The sequence below is a fragment of the Orycteropus afer genome, unplaced genomic scaffold (genome assembly GCF_000298275.1).
Source record: "Orycteropus afer afer isolate SDZICR_OR568_19922 unplaced genomic scaffold, OryAfe1.0 scaffold00262, whole genome shotgun sequence".
Classification (NCBI taxonomy): Eukaryota; Metazoa; Chordata; class Mammalia; order Tubulidentata; family Orycteropodidae; genus Orycteropus; species Orycteropus afer.
The window spans coordinates 4257189-4268580 of NW_006921849.1; positions in this window are offsets into that span (position 1 = coordinate 4257189).

Genomic DNA, 11392 nt, shown 5'->3' on the forward strand with positions numbered 1-11392 from the left:
TGCGGTGGTAGAGGTTTTCAGCTGCTAACCAAAAGGTTGGTGGTTTGAACCCACCAGCCGCTCCAAGAGAGAAAGATGAGACGGTCTACTTCCATAAAGATTTACAGCTTTGGGAACCTCATGAGGTGTTCTACTCTGTCCCATAGGGTCACTAGAAGTCAGAATTGACTCAATGGCAGTGGATGGTGAATGGTCTATTTCTTGCAAGTAAGTGTGCTATGGTCTATTTGGTTTTATTTGTCCATGGAAGCAGTAATCAAGAAATTAGACAACATATTGTACTAAGCAATTCTGCTGCACAAGATCTCTTTAAAATCTTTAAAAGCAAAGATATCACTTTGATGACTAAGGTGCCTCTGACCCAAGCCAAGGTCTTTTCAATCACCTTACATCAAAGTTGGACAATGAAAAAGGAAGATAGAAAAATAATTGACGTGTTTGAACTGTGGTATCGGTGAAGCATGTGGAAATACCATGGACTGCCAGAAGAACAAGCAGCCTTAGAAGAAATACAACTGAAATGTCCCTTAGAGGCCAAGATGATTTTGGGCTCCTTTACTTTGGACATATCATCAGGAAAGACCAGTCTCTAAAAAGGACATCATGGTTGGTTAAGCAGAGGGACAAGGAAAATGAGGAAACACTCGATGAGATGAACTGCCACACAGCCACGACAGACTCAGACACAGCAATGATCTCGAGACGGTGCGGGACCAGGCACTTCTCATTCTGTTATGAACGACATGGGGCCTACTCAATGGTAACTAACAGCAGCAGGACCTATATCTCTCTTGAACATTAACACTTCACACTTCTGTCATCACATGTAAAAAGGAGAAAGAGCAGAGTCTTTTCACGCAGAGAGATTTGAATATAAATCCCGGCATGAGTGAGAAAGGAGGTGAGGTAGGTACAGTTTTAGCACAGTGCTAAATGAATAGTGCATAGTCCAAGGCCAAAACCACTGACCCCTGGGCGATTCTGGCTTATAATGACCCTAAAGGACAGGGTGGAACTGCCCCATAGGGTTTCCAAATCTGTAAATCATTACAGAAGGAGACTGTCTCATCTTTCTCCCACAAAGTGTCTGGTGAGTTCCAACTGCCAAAATTTTGGTTAGCAGCCAAGCACTTTAACTACCGCACCAGCAGGACTCCTGGTGAATAATAAAAACAAAACCCTAACTCACTGCCATCAAGTTGATTCCAACTCATAGGAACCCCCATTGGGTTTCTGAGGTGGTAAATCTTTATGGAAGTAAATTTTCCAGTCTTACTTCCGAGGAGTGGCTGTTGGGTTTGAACTGCCAGCCTTCTGGTTAGCAGTCAAATGCCTTAGGCACTATGCCACTAAAGCTGCTTGTGAATAGTAGAGGTTAATAATAATATAAAACAATAAAATGTTTTGATGGCAAATACACGGCAATGCCATCAGTGCAGCATCTGGTTCTACCCCTCTTCTACAGCTTGTAGGGAAAATGCCTGTAGTCTGAAACTTGATCCACTGAGACTGAACAAGAATTCTCAGACCCATAATCTACCAATGGCAAACAATGATTCTTAACTGCAGTGATTCTCAAACACAACCAAGAGTCATGAGATGTGGTAGCAGAATTATGTAGATGGACCCCACGACTCCCATCTCCTAGTTAGTCAATCAAACATTAATCTAGGTACTTCTGTGAAAAGATTTTGCAGATGTCATTAAAGCCCCAACTCAAGAGGCCTTAAAATATGAAGATTATCCAGGTGGGCCTGACCCAAGCAGGGGGGAGCCCTTTATTTATTTATTTTAATTTTATTGTGCGTTAGGTGCAAATTTACCAAGCAAATTTGTTTTACATTCAACAGTTCATCTACATTTGATTCCATGCCCCAATTACCATCCCCGACCATAACAAACTCTCCTCCCCTCCTGTCCCTCCCTGTGCCCTTCTTAAATAAGCACTCCTGTCTGTCCAGCTTTCTGTCTACGTGAATTAGTGGGGAGCCCTTTAAAAGCAGAAGAGAAAGTCAGAGAGATTATAAATGGGAGAGGTGACATACCGTTCCTTCCTTTGAAAATGGAGGTAGACATTTGAGAAGGAATATAGGCAGCCGTAGAGCTGAGGGAGTCCCTGGATGGTGAAACAGTTAATAATACACTTGGCTGCCAACCAAAAGGCTGAAGGTTCAAGTCCATCCAGAGAGGCTTGGAAGAAAGGCCTGGTGATCTACTTCCAAAATATTACCCTCTGAAAACCCTATGGACCACAGTTGTTCTCTGACACGTAATGAGGTTGCTATGAGTCAGAACTGACTCAATGGCAATTGGTTTATTGTTTTGTTTTTCAAAGCTGAGAGTAGCTTCCTGGGGACCGTCAGCAAGGAAACAGGGACCTCAGTGCTATAAACATTAGGAACTATATTCTGGCAACAACCTGAATAAAGTTGGAAGACAGTATCTTCCCAGAGCCTTCAGATAAGGGTGCAGCCCAGCTGACATCTCAATTTCAGCCTTACGTCATCATTAACAGAGAACTCAGCCTCTCATTCAGATTTCCAAGCTAAAGAACTGAGAGCTAATAAATGAGTTTTTATTTTAAGCCATTAAGTTTGGGGTAATTTGCCATACAGCAATCAAACCAGCCAAACCAAACCCAATGCCATGAAGCTGATTTTGACTCATAGTGACTTTATAGGACAGAGCAGGGTTTCCAAGGCTGAAGTCTTTATGGAAGTAGACTGCCTCAGCTTTCTCCTGTGGAGCTGATGGGTTCAAACTTCTGACCTTTCAGAAGTGATCAGCCAAGCATTTTAACCACTGTGCTACCAGGGCTCCTTCATATAGCAAAAGAAAACTAATACAACAAGTATTAGAAGAAAACCCACAACACGAAAAAGAGACCCCAAACTCCACGAACACCCAAGGAAATAGTTAACAGAATAAACAGAGCAAGTCTTTAACATCATCATTATTTCTTCAATAAAATCTGAAGAAAATACCTATTCAAAAAGAAACAAAGAAATTTTGGAAACTGAATGTGACTGGCATGATTAAAATAAAGGAAATGAACAAAGCTACGTGTAGTGACCTGAACAAGGTAAAAATGAGATGGAGCTTCTGGCTGTCCCTTGAGTAACATGAAAATGTCAATTAGCTTTATCAATAATGCCAACATCTTATTCCACCAAAACAGGCAAACCTCTGGAAAATTGGCATTTGAAGAAGGTGGGAAAAATACAATCAGCACATTGGGAAAAGTAAATTTTTTATTTTAAGAAAACATGATACACAATACTCTTCAGTAAATAATAATATAGAGAGCAAATGGATGATTTCATAGTAGAAATTAAATGATAAAATTAATTCAATAAATAGAAAATCTGAGCAGACTGATAACTTTAGAAGAAATAAAACTGATGCTTTTCTATGTGTGCATTACATCTCACGTTAAAAAAAAAAAAAAAAAAATCCTCCAGACTTCTGGACTGGTTGAGACTAAAGGACTACTAGGACTGCTGATCTAAGATACTCTTTAAACTTCTAACCAAAACTAGCCCGAGGTCATCTTTTAGCTAACTAACAGATTGGCCCACAACACCAAGACTATCACTCATGAATATGGTGCTCCTTCAAAAAAGTATCTAGATGAGACCAAACAGTCAATAGTTACTTTAAAACAAAGATGAGAATGTATGGGGCAGGGAAACTAGATGAATGGAAATGGAACAACCAGAATGGAAAGAATGAGAATGTTCATGTGTTGTGAAGAATGTACCCATGTCACTAAACAATTTGTGTAGAAATTGTTGAATGAGAACCTAAACTGCTGTGTAAACCTTCACCAAAACCACAGTATTAACAACACACACACACACACACACACACATAGGATTCTATGTACAATCTAATAGATCTGGGATTCATTGACCATGAAAATCTGATTCCATTTGGCATTTCTTCCTGTGGTCCTCTCTCTTTCTATCATTGAGGAAAACAGTATTTTTGTTTCTATTTTGCTTTTTTAAATAAATTTTTTTAGTGAGGTATAAAACCTACAGAAAAGTACACAGCTAAAAATTGAACACCCTGGTTTGAATGTATGTTAGGTGCATGAGTGACCTGCATAAGAAAATGAAATAGTCATTTTTGGAGGTCAACAAAGTCAGAAACTGAAAGATGAACAATGTAAGTGTGCTATTTAGATATACCAAACTCAAACTTATGGTTGCATTGATTCCAACTCCTAACAACCAGATAGGATAGGACAGAGTAGAACTGCCCTTAGGGTTTCTAAGGCTGTCTGTCAGTCTTTACAGAAGCCTCATCTTTCTCCCATGGGGCAGCTGATGGGTTTGAACCATGAAACTTGTGGTTAGCAGCCAAATGCTTTAACCACTGAGCCACTAAAATTCCTATTTGGACATGTGTTGTTGTTATGTGCTGTCGAGTCGGACCCAACTCATAGCAACCCCTCCTTGGGTTTCCAAGGCAGTATCACTATGGAAGTAGATTGCCCCATCTTCCTTCCGAGGAGTTGCTGGTGGATTTGAACCACCAGCCTTCTGGTTAGCAGTCTAGTGCCTTAGGCACTACGCTACCAGAGCTCCTTATTTGGACATAAGAAGGTAAATAACATGATACCGCTTAGAACATTGAAAATGGCTGACTCTGTGAAGTGGAAGTTGGAGATAAAGAGAGAGTAGGCAGAGTTCTACTTTTTGTGTGATTTTGTGTTAAGACATTTTGAGATATATATATATATATATATATATACACATAAACATAGACAGACGCGCTCTGGGGGGCAGGACGCAGTAAGCCAGTCCTAGGGCTAGCAGAAGGCAGGAGTTCATATGCACAGGCCGCAGTAAACCAGCCCAGGAGCAGTGGAAGGCAGATGCTTGTACCCTGGGGGCTGGCTGGGTAGGCAAGCAGGGTGGGGGGAGGCAGGAAATGAGCAGAGCAGTTTGGAACAGGTAAGGGAGACAAGCTTGTCTGTCAGTTTGTCATACTGTGGTGGCTTGAGCATCGCTAAGAGGCTGGAGTCTATGTTACTGGTGTTTCAACTTCCAGCAGGGTATATCCCTGGTTGACAGGTTTCAATGGAGCTTCCAGATGAAGACAGACTTGGAAGAAGGAAGAGGCCATCCACTTCTCAAAGAATTGGCCAGTAAAAACCTTAAGAATAGCAGTGAAACACAGATATATTTCTGGAAAACTTTATGAATAGCCCTGGAACATTGTGCGACATAGTGCAGGAAGATAAGCTTTCAGGTTGCAAGGCACTCAAAACACAACTGGAGAAGAGCTGCCTCCTCAGAGTGGAGCTGACCTTAATGATGAGGATAGAGTAAGCTCTCGGGACCCCCATTGGCTGATGTGGCACATCTCAGGATAAGAAGAAACAGTTGCAAACAGCCATTAATAATCGGAACATGGAATGTATGAAGTGTGCACCTGGGAAAATTGGAAGTTGTCCAAAATGAACTAGAATGTGTAAAGATCAGTACTCTAAGCATTGGTGAATTGAAATGGACTTGTTTTGGCCATTTTGAATTGGACAATCATATGATCTACTATGTCAGGAATCACAAATTGAAAAGGAATGGGGTGACATTATCACAAAAAAGTCTCAAGATCTGTCCTAAAGTACAATGGTGTCAGTGATAGCATAATATCCATATGCCCACAAGGAAGACCAGTTAATACTACTATTCACATTTACACAACCACCACCAAAGCCAAAGATGAGGAAATTGAAGATTTTTATCAACTTCTGCAGCCTAAAATTGACTGAACATGCAATCAGGATGTATTAATTATCACTGGTGATTGGTATACAAAAGGTGGAAACAAAGAAGAATCACCAGTAGTTGGCAAATATGCCCTTGGTGACAGAAATGATACTGGAGATCGCATGACAGAATTTTGCAAGACCAATGACTTACTCACTGCAAAGACCTTTTTTCAACAACACAAACAGTGGCTATACACATGGACTTCACCAGAGGGAGTACACAGGTATCAGATTGACTACATCTGTGGCAAGAGGCAATGGAGAAGCTCAATATCTTCAGCCAAAACAAGGCCAGGAGCTGATGGTGGATCAGACCATCAACGGCTCATATGCAAGCTCAAGTTGAAGTTGAAGACAATTGAGAAGTCCATGAGAGCCAAAATATGACCTGGATTCTATCCTTTCTGAATTTAGAGATCATTTAAAGAATAGATTATTCAACATTTAAAGAATAGATGTTGATGCCTTGAACACCAATGACCAAAAACCAGAGGAATTGTGGGATGACATCAAGAACATCATCCATAAAAAAACATCATCCATAAAGAAAGGTCATTAAAAAGATAGGAATGGAAGAATAGACCACAACAGGTACCAGAAGACACTCTGAAACTTACCCTTGAATGGCGAGTAGCTAAAGCAAAGGGAAGAATCAACAGGATAAAAGGGCTGAACAGATGATTTCAAAGAACAGCTCAAGAAGACAAAGTCAATTATTATAATGAAATGTACAAAGACCTGGAGTTAGAAAACCAAAAGGGAGGAACGTGCTTGGCATTTCTCAAGCTGAAAGAACTGAGGAAAAAAATTAATCCTTGAATCGCAATATTGAAAGACTACTTGGGAAATACATTGAATGACTCAGGAAACATCAAAAGAAGATGGATAGAATATACAGAATCACTATACCAAAAAGAACTGGTAGATGATCATCCATTTCAGGAGGTGGCATATGATCAAGAACCTCCAATGGTACTGAAGGAAGAAGTCGAAGTTGCACTGAAGGAATTGGTGAAAAACAAGGCTCCAGGAATTGATGGAATACCAATTGAGATGTTTCAACAAACGGATGCTACACTGGAGGCACTCACTCAGTTATGCCAAGAGATTTGGAAGACAGTTACCTAGCCAACTGACTGGAAGAGATCCATATTTGTATTCATGCCAAAGAAAGGTGATCCCACGGACTATGGAAATTAACAAACAATGTCATTGATATCACATACAAGTAAAATCTAGTAAAGATAATTCAAAAATAGTTGCAGCAGTATATAGACAGAGAACTTCCAGAAATGCAAGCTGGATTCAGAAGGAGATGTGGAGTGAGGGATATCATAGCTCATGTCAGATGGATCTTGGCTCAATGCAAAGAATATCAGATGTGTTTCAATGACTGTGCAAAAGCATTCAATTGCATGGATCATAACAAATTGTGAATAACATTGAGAAGAATGGGAATTCCAGAACACTTAATTGTACTCATGAGGAACCTGTACATAGACCAGGAGGCTGTCGTTCAAACAGAACAAGGGGATACTGCTTGGTTTAAAATCATGAAGGGAGTGAGTCAGGGGAGTATCCTCTCACCATACTCACTCAATCTGTATGCTGAGCAAATAATCTGAGAAGCTGGACTATGTGAAGAACGTAGCATCAGGATTGGAGGAAGGCTCATCAACAACCGAGATACACAGGTGACACAACTTTGCTTGCTGAAAGTGAGGATGACGTGGAGCACTTACTGATGAAGATTAAAGACTACAGTCTGAAATAGGCTTACACCTCATTAGAAAGAAAAGAAAAATTATCTGCACAACTGGATCAATACGCAGCATCATGATAAATCGAGAAAAGATTGAAGTTGTCATCATATCACTTGGTTCTACAAACAATGCCAATGCAAGCAGCAGTCAAGGCAACAAAAGACATATTGCATTGGGCAAATCGATAGCAAAAGACCTCTTTCAAGTGCTGAAGAACAAATATGTCTCCTTAAAGACTAAGATGCGCCCATCCCAAGCCATGGCATTTTCAATCACCTCATATGCATGTGAGAGCTGGACAATGAATAAGGAAGACTGAAGAAGATTTAGGAGCTCTGGTGGCATAGTACCTAAGGCATTTGACTGCTAACCAGAAGGCTGCCGGTTCAAACCCACCAGCCACTCCTCAGAAGGAAGGTTGGGCAATCTATTTCTGGAGTGATATGGCCTCAGAAACTCAAGGAGCAGTCGCTCTGAGTCGGATCCGACTTAACGGCAGCGTGTTTGGTTTTTTTTTTTTGGAAGAACAGTTGATGCTTTTGAGTTGTGGTGTTGGTGAAGAATACTGAAAGTACCATGGACTGCTAAAAGAACTAACAAAGCTGTCCTGGAGGAAGTGCAGCCGGAATGCTCCTTGTGAGAATGGCTAGACTTCATCTCACCTACTTTGGCTGTCAGAAGGGACCATTCTCTGGAGAAAGATGTCATACTTGGTAATATGGTGGGTCAACAAAAGAGGGGAAGACCCTCAACAAGATGGATTGACACAGTGGCTGCAGTGATGGGCTCACGTATGGTAATGATTGTGAAGCTGGCACAGGAGCAGGCAGTGTTTCGTTCTGTTGTACGTAGGGTCACTCTGAGTTGGAGATGACTTGAAATCACCTAACAGCAACCACACACACACATACATAACATATATTGCTCTTTGAAAAATAAAATAGTAATTGCAATTAATCAACAACTATCATCTGTCCTTCTACTCTAAACAAGACCTTTGTCACCCATCCAAATGTTCATCCAGGTTTTGCTTTAAATTACTTTGAGCTTTAGTATTTTCTTGAGTTGCTTTAACATATCTCTACTAGTTAGGAATTACTCTAAATTGTAAGCTTTTTAGTCATTTTATCCGTATTTCTTGACTGCTAACCAGAAGATTGGTGGTTCAAACCCACCAGACACTCTTTGGAAGGGAGATTAGGCAATCTACTTCCATAGTGATACTGCCTCGGAAACCCAAGGAGGAGTCACTATGAGTCAAAATTGACTCAATGGCAGTTTAGTTTAGTTTGGTTCGGTTTTTATACATCATATGTTGATATCTTTACTTACACAGCACTTAAGTTTTTCATGCCTTCCTGTGTTTTTGGATTTTATTACTATTCTTTTATTTTCTTGTGAAACACACTTTAATTCTTTGAAAAAGGGTTTGTGAGAGCTAAGCGTTGAGTTCTTTTCATTCTTTGCTTATACAACAAAATTTGCTCTGCTTACAATAGATTCCTAGACTAAGCCTTAGGTCAAATGCTAACTCCTGTGCTCAATTCTCTAAACAATTAGAAGTTATTTTCATAAAATTGTTTCAGTAGAAGTTCCTCCCCTTCTCACTTGAGAAACATTTACTATAGTATCTTCTCTCTCGTATAGCGTATTACATTGAGCTTGAGCTAACTTGACTTTTCACTATAAGGCTATGACATGCGCTGGTGACCCAGGATTCTAAGCAGCCAGTGCCCAACATGCAGTTTGTTCTTTTCTTAATGGAAGAGGGGCATATAAGAAGGCATTGATCTCATGTCATGAAGGGAAAGATTCAAGACAATGTGAAATTTCTGCTAAATCTTGAAGATAGGCCAGAACATGGAGGCTGTTTGTTTTTATTAAGGAAGGGGATTTGTTGGGGGAAGACAGGGTAAGATTCCAAATAGTAAACAAGGCAGCAGATGGCCAAGATAGAGATGAGTGAAAAGATGTATGATCTGCTGGGCAAGGGAAGTTTCATGTGTCTATGACATGTGTGATACTGACATGATCTGGGGGCCTTGCAATGTCAGGACAAGCCTATTTAGGGGATTTCCACGATGTCTTGTAGAAAATTGTTGTTGTTGTTATGTGACATCGAGTCGACCCCTCCTTGGGTTTCCGACATGATATCACTACAGAAGTTAGAAGCTAATTAATTTTACCCCGAGATACCTATGTTCTTATAGGTAAAAGACAACATTGGTTATAATCAGTGATTTTTCAAATATTTTCTAAAGAAAGCAACGGAATCCTCTCCTTCCCATGCCACACACCAATTTTTAGGTAGAACTGTAATTTTGTGAAAGTGAGAGATGGAGCATTTGAGTTAAAATGAAGATGAAAAACCTAAATCCCAGGCCAGACCTTCCACACCTTTTTCCCTCTCTCTATAATGTAGCCACTGAAGAACTCACAGGCTGTACAGAAAACAAGTAGAAAAATTATGAGACCAGTGGTTTATATGATGAAACACAGTAGAAATTGTGCAGTTCGCAACATGGTCAACAGTTTCTCATTTTCTGAAAGTAGCATTGATTTACATGTGGCTACCGTAATTACCTGTGGGAAGTGTAACACAAACTTTTATGTTATGTGTGTGGTGGGGTGAAGATGAAGGCAGCAAGGAGAGCTGACGCGAAGGGTCTCAGCGGCTGATATACTTACTGAACAATACTGGACTAATGGTTCCTGAACTTCCTTCCCACTCCTTACACGAAAATAAAGAGTGGGTCAAGCTTCACAATAAGTTTGTGCTGCTAAGCTCTCTAAACAATATTTTACTGGTGCTGATGGATATTTTATTTGATCTGAGTAAAAGAGTAAGATTCCACAACTATGCCAATAACTTAATAGTTTATTAGTCAGTCAACAATATTACAAATATTTAAAAATTACTTAATATAAATAGTTGGCAGCAAACTATTCCATTACAGAGTTAAATTACCAGTACAACAGACAGACTGGAGATTTAGACACCTGGAAGATAACAATAAAATAAACTAAAAGATTTAACCAAAAAATTTAAGCTGAAGGCGTTTACTTAGTGTCCATAAAAGCATGGGTTCTCTTTTTATTTAGAAAAAAATAAAAAACGGCTTTAACACCTCATTAGGAATATAAAATAAAATCAACTGAAAATATTAATTTGCATATCAAAGAGCCATTTATAATTACAATCCAAACACTCCATAAACCACTTGTGCGATTCTATACAGAAACTGGGAATTAGAAACTAGTTGCTTTAATATTACAAAGATTTCAGCTCCAAAAATAATTCAACATAAAATAAACTTTAGCAATTAGTGTCATAAAATTATATATTTCCACATAAAAATACAAAATAATATTAATGACAAGAATATGAAAAATTATTCCAAGTATTTTACTACTATTAAAATAAAATAAAACCCAAAAAAACAAAATAGAAATATGCATGAAAAAAGTCTCTCCTTTTGTTAGCAAAACACTATCCAAAATAACTACAATCATTTACATCAGTACAAAGATTTCTGGATTTAAAAAATAGTTGCAATGACAAAAGGGGTATCTTTTCTGACAGTAAAAAATGACACTGTGGATAAAATCTGCAAAATATGCAATGAAAAAAATAAATTTGCATTAAAAAGGTTTACACTGTCATTTTTTTTTTTATACAAACATTAGAAACAGTATTGCACATCACAACACAGAATCGAGGTCAGCCAGCCTTCCAAAATGGGTTATATTCAAGTTTTGTAGCATCTTTGAGGAGAGGCTCCGTGCAGCCAGATGCAACAGGGATAAATATCAAGTGTTCTCCATACACAAATATATAAATGCTAAA